An 8916-nucleotide genomic window follows, 5' to 3' on the forward strand; every position below is an offset into this window, starting at 1 on the left:
GTATATTATAAATAAGATAAAATATATAGATCAGCATATTACATTAGTAAAAAGAAAGAAAAAAAGAAAAAAAATAATTTACCAATTAATGTAAATTGTAAAAAGTTTCAAAGTTAGTTATTTTATCACAAACGGTATTTTTTACTTTACAAAAAAATTGGTGATACGGTGTCATTAACCGTCATTTATTTATTTATTTAAATTAAACCACTCAGGAGTGGAGCGAGCTTTTTGGAGTCCCCGACCCTTCTTTATTACGATCAGAAAGCGAGCAAATTTACAACGGGGAGTACTGACTCCTTATTATTTCTAAAAAGCTGTAAAAAAAAAGGAGTACACCCTTACAGATTTCATCAAAAACATAAACAAGGAGTACTACTCCCTTATAAAAAATCACAAAAGCATAAACAAGAAGTACTACTCCATTATAAAAGTGAAACGAGCTAAGATGGGAGTCAAAATTGGAGACGATAATTTAGTGTGTCAAAAAGTTTCTGCCACTATATTCGGATCATCTGTTCTAACTAGCCCTGCAAATCAAGCTATACAAGCAATCCAACAGTTGCCACCAAAGTAGTGCACCATTACCGAAAAAAGATGAGCATCAAAGCAATAAGTGTGTATGCACAAAATTGGGGCACAACCCAAGCATGCTCACAAGACAAAAAACAGGTAAGATTGCTCTAGAGAATACAACCAAGAAATATGAGCATAATCTACCCGCCATGAAGCCTGCAGTATCAGGCATGAAATACAGACAAAAATTTGCAGCAACCATCAACACGGAATTAGCTACAAAAAATGGAAATTTGCAACCGTAGCAGACAACAATGCAGTATCACAAGCAGTAGAATAAGCTATAACAGATAGAAATTCACAGCCGTAAGCAGATAACAATGCAGTAAAAGGAACTAAGGCAATTGATATCAAGAGAAGTACTCAGGGGGGATCAACTATAATTTTGAAACGAACGTGAGGGAGACCGCAAGAATCAAGGTTGATAATACCTTTTGCTTTACCTGTGAGATGTTCCTTGGAGAGGACACTAAGTTGTTGACATGTACATGCCTGATTAGCCAGAAAATCCACCATTTGATTACCTTCTCTAAAAATGTGAGAGATTTTATATTCTATTTGCCTCAGGAGATTCCCGATCCTTTGAAGGACAATCTGATGATTCCATGCCCCTTGTTGTGGTGTGGAGATGAGCTTGATAATCACCATTGCATCAGTTTCAATTCAAATATTGTGAAATCCCTTTTCGATACATAGTTTTAGTCCTCTATGTATAGCTCGAAGTTCATCAATGTGGAGGGTTTTTTTTATACATATTAGCATAGATGAAAATACGCACTAAATTTTTTTTTTTAAGGGCAAAAATATTTGATGTTAATTTCCTCCTCATCTGTAAGGAATCATTACATAGGGGTGTGGCAACCGATAGATCCAATTATTTTTTTTATTTGATCTCTCTCTCTATTTATATAATCAATATATCAATTCCAATAAAATTACTCCAGCAAATATTCAAGTTTAAAAGCGAATTCTCAAGTACCAATGAAATTGTTCATAATAAAACAACTCAAACAATTCATAGCAATTATAGATTAGTGACAACTTCTTTGTCTTCCTCCTCGTCTAGTATTGTGAGACAACTCTTCAATTCGTTAACTGTTGAATAAGAACCTACAATAAACAAATAAAATAATATAATATTTTGTTAATATTTATTATACCAAGATAATATATATATATATATATTTAAAATTTTACTTACTTTCACCTCATTCCACAACCAACGACGAAAACATATCAATCCCTGCAAAGTATTTGGATGGAGTTTAATATGATTAGGGTTGACCAAATGCAAATTGTAATGCAACTGTGGATTGGAACAACTAATATATCTCGTGCCATCCCTCGTAAATAAGGATATTTGACCCCATTCAATTTTCACCAACTTAAGACATCAAAATCTGGAGTTCTTGGCAAGATACTTTTATCCAAATACATTTCCAACTCCAATATCATAGTAATAGTAGAAATTGAGCTCAAAGCCACATATTAATCATACATATTTAAATCATCGAATCCATCACTCACACAAGAAACATCAGACGACATTGTATTTCCTAGACCACCACTGATAGAACTACTTTCTTTCAACCTGGTAGATCTACATTGATAATCAAGCAACAAATCATAATAGTTTTTTCGAATTTCATCTCCTTGTGATTTGTCGCCATAATTAATGAAAAGTAAAATTCTACTAACTTCATTTTATAACGAGGATTCGAAACTGCAGCAACCTCCATAATAATATGACAAGTATCCGAATACTTTTCATATTTCTCCAACATCTTCTTGCCCATACTTTTTCTTAGTTTTTTTCAAAATTAAAAACTCTAAGATTCTAATTTCTACAACACTCTTTTAAATTGACTCCAAGTTCACCCACTCAGTCTTTTTCAAAATAGTATGTGGGTTGTTGTAGTTTGTCTTACTTTACCATTTTTTCACCCACTTATTCATTTAGCTTCAGCATCATAGACGAGTAAGTGGATAGTTTCCTGTTCATACTTTTTGTCCAAAATAAAGAACTCCAAATTTTAATTATACCTTGAATAACCTCTAGGAACTTTAAAAATTGAACAAGCTGCCGATATTTGCTACATCCAAGAAACCAAGTTGAAATTGAAGAAAATTGACATTTAAAAATTGTACTATAACCTTTACCTTAAACTATGAGCTTCAACAACTTTAGGTCTTTAACTCTTTGAGCAGTTGAGCGTGTTTGAGTTAGTAGACTCTTTGGGGTCTTTATCTTTTAGCAATTTTGAGCGCGACGAGGATATGCAAGTCGCTTGACCTTGTTCGAGAGATAAGAGAGTGAAGAGAGGTAAAGTAGTAGTCGTTGGGTGTTGAGAGAGAAGAGGTCGAAGAGTGTTTGAGAATTGAGATAGAAAAGAGTTTAAATTTAGGGCATTCAAATCTTGGGAAGGGAAGAAGAAAAAACTAATATCTAAAGTAAAAAAATAAGAAAATATATATTATACCAACACGGGTCTCCGGGTGGGTGCTATGGACCCAGAACCCCCCCCCCCCCACGCCCCTTTAATTTTTTGGATCCAAATTCCCCTTTAAGTGGTTTTTACTGGGTACGGGTCAGTTGCCACCCCTGATTATATGACTTGTCAAATTTAAAGTGGATTTTATGGGGTATTGATGGTTTTCAAAGTATACCGAGGGTGTTTCCAAAAGTTTTATTAATTTGACTCTTGTAGTTTTTTAGAGGATTAAATATGCTCTCCTCATAGTTACAACATAAAAAATAAAATTATGCCTTTTTTAACTATGGATATTTGTAAATTCAGAATCAAAAAGAACATCGTAGACAAGATTTTTTATACAAAATTGCGTCTTGTCAAATTGATTTCATAATATAAAAATAAAATATCATCATAAAATTGTAATATTAATTGTAGTCATATATAGTTAATTTAAATACATTATTGTAGCATTTATATAACTCGTTCCCTTAACATAAACAAATATACAGATTGCTGTCTACAACAAATACTTTTTCAACCACAATAACTACATTTGATCTATATCCAAACTAAGGAGTCAGGCCTCCATCTGCTCAACTCGTCAAGACCAATTCTTACTAGCCCAAGCACACTTGACTAGCCCAGTCCTACTACCCTGCTGATCGAGCAATGCCCAAAAACAGGGCCTGTATTAGCACGCCTAGTACTGAAGAGCAAGGTTGCCCCATCAGCCATATTCCACACATCATAGTAACTTTGTTAGGGCAATTTCCAGCGTGCCAAATAGTTTATAGGATTTAAATTAGGCAACACATTGTAATTCCCTTGTAAAAGGCAATCTTTTTGTATCACATTTATAATATATAAAGGCGTTTCTCTGTCTAATTTCTTTATGTACAAAGAATAAAGTCCCTAGAGAATATATGACTATGGGTCATGATTATGCATTTGATGATAATCATAAAATATCCGTCCAAGGTCTTAATCTTAAAGTTTCAAGCCAAATATCAATGCGATAGGGATATCATTGATTCATTGGAGGCTTGCTCAATGACACACCGTCTTATGAAAAGGTCATCTCATTGTATGGATGTTGGTGGTGGGACACTAATGTGTGTGTGAGGGTGCTTGATTGGAATGAGTAAACTGAAATTGCTCCATAAAAAATTCTTTGTTGGAGTGATAATGTTGAACTTAGAATTTTTGACACAACAATGCAAGACTAGCCATCACGACTTGAGTCACCATAATAATCTTGAATTACATCTTTTGTACTTTGATCTATTTCTTGGTCATCTAGGTGATCACAAACGAGATAATCTAGGTACAACCCTAGATAATATGTAGGTCAATGAGTAGCACAACAATGAATCATCAACCTGAACTTATGAGGCAAGAGATCTCCTATGCTCTTCTAATGTTTCTGGCTAATAAAATTATTTGCCAAGCTACCAAGATAACTAGACATAGCTTTTCTTGGTTGACCTTTTATAATCAAGAAATAGAAAAAAAAAAAACAAAACAAAAAAGGATGCATAGCTATTGTGTCAACAAGGTTTCGATTCACTATTTATATCTTTGACTCAATCGTTAGATAATTGATAACAGGGCCTTACTTGCACGGTACTTGCTATGTAAAGGTTTGCTACCTTCACTTGCTAAATGTCAACCATAATTAAATCGGTTCTTGAAATTAAGGATTTAGTTTCAAGACAATTTGTCTCTTCATCCCCACCGCTAGAACCAGCGGCCCATGATAATCCAGTATCATAAGAAGAATTGGACCCATAAGGAGGAGACGAGTTTGTGTTGTCGCTTGATTCATTCATCAGTTTATTTCTGCTTAAAAGTATGTATTGTAGTTAAATATCAACAATTGTTGAGGTATTGATGAATCTTATGAAATTGTACTCGTATACATTTGGTATTACACAGAATGCCACAATGTAGTGAACTTTCACAATGAAATCATTTGATGGGCAGCTACCATGTAAATGCAAATATGTAGTAACTGAAAGGCACCTACCACTCTGGCCACAAAGTACACAATTCTTGAAAAATGCAATCCTTGATCGAATCTTCTATAGAAGTACAATTTACAATTGTACACATTATTTTAATCAATTCATAAAAATGCTTTATGGAAAAAGTGGCCTGATAAATACTTGGGGCTTTGTGCCTCGACATCCATTACTTGCCGAGAAAGAGGATTTGTGACAAAGTGTAATAAATATTTTTAGGTGAAATAAATATGACAATTTTTTAGGGTCCCACAAATAGTTTTATTGTTATTAAATAAAAATTTAATATTTTATTTAGGTTGTTAACACATAATTCCCAACAATCCTATTATGTAATTTTACTGAAAGTAAGGAGACCAACTTTTTTTTAAAACAAAATAAGTATTATTAGAATGTGTTATTAATTAAATTAAATAATTTAAGTTTTTTTATAAATATCACATTTGCCATTATTATTGTGTATAATAAATTGATAAATTTAATACTTTTACTCAAAGTAAGGACAACAACCTTTTTTTCTAAATAAGTATTATTAGAATGGGTTAATAATTAAAATAAACAATTCAAATTTAATAATAACATTAATATTTGCCATTATTATTGTGTACAATAAAAACTGATAATTAAAATATTTTTGTTAAAGTCGTTTACACAAAAACTCCAACAATCATATTTTGCAATTTTACTTGAAGTAAGGACAACACACTTTTTTTCTTAAAAAAAGATAAGTATAATTAGAATGTGCTATTAATTAAAATAAATAATAAATAAAAATTGCATATTATTATTGTGTACAGTAAAGTGATACAAGTAACCTTGCAAATGGATCGTATTCATTATAGTACATTATTGTTATGTACAGTTTTCTATAAAAAATAAATCGTATTATAAATTTAAAATTATAACTAAATTAAGTTAAATGGCTAACAGTTGAACCAAGTATACAAATAAATATAAAATATATAACAGAACACAGAGTTAGTCATTAGATAGTATAACCAAACTTAACCAATAAAGAGTGAATAAAAGTACAACAGTCGACTACGATATGTTACAAAAACATTTTCTAACGTTAATACATTTTTAATAAAACATTCTAAGCCATGGGTTTAGAAATCAAGTGACAGTAGGAAAGAGGTTACTTGCCGAGTCTCTCAACCCAAGCACGTTTATCCGCATCAGTCATGAGAAGGAACATTTGACACCTAACCTTTAACATAAAGTGATCTTGTGCTGCAAAGAACGATTCCCGCGGTAGTCCCTCCATTTTAGAAAGTGCAAACATGCAATCTTTGATATCATCGTTGGAAATTTTTGCCAGCTTTCGAGTTTTTGCCTCGTTGCAAGCCGTTATGGCATCAATGCAAGAATCAATTTTATTTGAACAACCACTCTGCCCACCTTTTTCGCTACACTCCTCTTGATGCTCTTGAATATTGATTCACAGCCCCGACTGAGAATGAGTTAAAAAGCCCATTGTAGGATGTTTGACATCAAGTTCATCATCGTCATTGGTCTCCAAAGGAGGCATGGCGGAGGAACGGGCAATATTGCATGTGGATACAGAAGCGGAGAATATCTTAGTACATAAATCAAAATAAGAAAGACCCTTCTTTCTCAACCCAAACTATCTGGGATTAACCTGCATGATCATTGATAGTTCATTGACATATGAGAAGAAATGAAAGGAATATATGTTTAAAAAAAAAAATCAGAAATGTACAATTATTGCTACTCATTCAGCCCAACGATCCTCACTAGCAGTGACAGTGCACGTAATTGGATCCCAACAAAAGCCAGTATGTTTGTATACCAAATCATAAAACTTATGCCAAAGCATCCAAAGTCTATTAGCCTTGTCCTTAAGTTGCGCAAAGGTGTATTGTGTTCTATTACGTTCATACAACTCAACACCTGTTTCACGCTAGATTTGCTCACTAAATGTAGATGAGATAAGTTTTTCTTTTTTGTAATGGTCATACATTAATTCAATGAAACAGAGAGACCTACAGAAGATCCCACCATGCATTGTCAATTCTTGACCTTAGCTTCGAAAACCTAGCACATGGCTCCTTCCCTTTTTGACTCATATATCATATTAGAATAACAATGTGTATTACTCAATACCTAAAGTAAGCAAATTAATTAGTAGTATCTTCTCCATTATTTGCCATTGCCATTGAATAATGATTAAGGTAACTAGAAGCACGAAATAGAACAGAGGTTCTGTTCGGCACGAGGCACATTGTATATTACCACGAAAGATTGAAATTGCAGATTTAAGAATTATACAATCAGTAACAGTTTTAAGGGAAAATAAAGTTGGAATAGTAGAAAAAAATTTATTTCATAAGTATGCAATCGAAATATTAAAGCGACTTTTTAACTACTACCATCAAGACATATTATTTTAAAAATACAGTAATTGCATAGTATTTCATCCAATTGAAAAACAAATTATATATGATAAACCCATAAAAAATATAACTAATGGTTTCCGCACAATATCTGCATACAAAAGTTGCTTGTTATTTTCCAATTCCACTTTCAATCGGCCACAAAATAATATAGAAATAAAGTAGACCACTGTCAATAAGAAAAATTCTGTAGTGCGTTTCCTTGGCATACCAAAATAATGGAAAAACAAACAACAAGAAATTGTAGATTATCACAATTTCAAACATAACAAAATAATGAAAAAACAAGCAACAAGAAAAAATGTATATTAGGAACTTGTTATATGCTAGTAACCAGAAAGATGAATTATTTTTCGAATAACAATTGGAAGACGAAACATTATGTAGTGCGAATCTGCAGACTGAAGTGTATGTAATGCTAAAACAAAACCCACCATAAATCTCGAGCTTCGACCGTTTTTGAGGTGAGAGCTCACTTTATCTGGAGTTGCGACTTTTCGCTTCAAGCGGAGAATGTCGTCTTTCGAGCCACATAACTCAATGCTAATGAAAAATGTATTGTACGTCGAACGTTCAGACGGACCAGAGGAAGAGGACGGCGGAGGAGAACTTGTTTTGGTAAAGTCTTCCGTGGTAAGACATTTTGTGAGAGAAACTAACACTACCTATACACAATTAATTTGAAGGCTATGACAAAGGGTTAGGTCTAAGATAAGACATAAGGAAATGATATACCTAATTAATTTGGAGTACCACTTGCAGGTGGGCCTATAATTTAAAAAATATTAGGCCAAAATAGGAATGCCCGTTTCAGTGGGAATAGACTGATCAAACAAAACCTCAACTATTCAAATAGTGAAAAATAAAAATAAGCTTAAATATTTCTTGATTAACCTATTTTCTATTTTATTTCTTATAGAGCCCTTTAACTTATGAGGAAATGCATACTCAAGAATCTCAAGATCCATCAGCATCTCAGGAACTTGCGACAAGGGTTATTCAAATCAACAATTTATTTTCTTAAGTTTAATTTAGATCGAATTTGGACTTTTTTGTAGCAAAAAGTACCATCTCAAGAAGCTACACAACAAAACTAAGAACAAGAAGAACAACCTAGAAAAATAGTAAGACATTATAATATTTCGCTTTTAATGTTTAAGTGGATGTAATATTTCCATACGATCAGAAGGGTAATGCAACTGTTTCTGTTTTTTATTTGTAATAAGTTAGTAATAAGTCAATCGAGTATAAATATCAACTTTCATTAAGGCCTTTTGATAATATCAACAAATTTAATGAATTTTATCTCACAGAGTGACTTATTTGTTAGACGGAAGCAAACTTTACGAGTATTAGGTGTAATTTTTCAAATTGCAGGAGGTTTAAGTATAATTACACTAAACTTCATGAAAGGGGAGTGTAATTATC

General features: G+C 32.6%; 1 long non-coding RNA gene across 1 annotated transcript; it reads right to left on the reverse strand.

Annotated features, from left to right (window-relative positions):
- Window positions 1-6053: 6053 nt before the first annotated feature.
- LOC110013070 (uncharacterized) lies at window positions 6054-8179 on the reverse strand. The gene is made up of 2 exons (XR_002288236.2): window positions 7923-8179; window positions 6054-6713 (listed from the first exon to the last, which is right to left on the reverse strand). It is a non-coding gene; the product is annotated as an uncharacterized LOC110013070 (long non-coding RNA).
- Window positions 8180-8916: the final 737 nt, after the last annotated feature.

This window comes from Sesamum indicum, linkage group LG13 (assembly GCF_026168435.1).
Source record: "Sesamum indicum cultivar Baizhima isolate 11 linkage group LG13, ASM2616843v1, whole genome shotgun sequence".
NCBI classification, from domain to species: Eukaryota; Viridiplantae; Streptophyta; class Magnoliopsida; order Lamiales; family Pedaliaceae; genus Sesamum; species Sesamum indicum.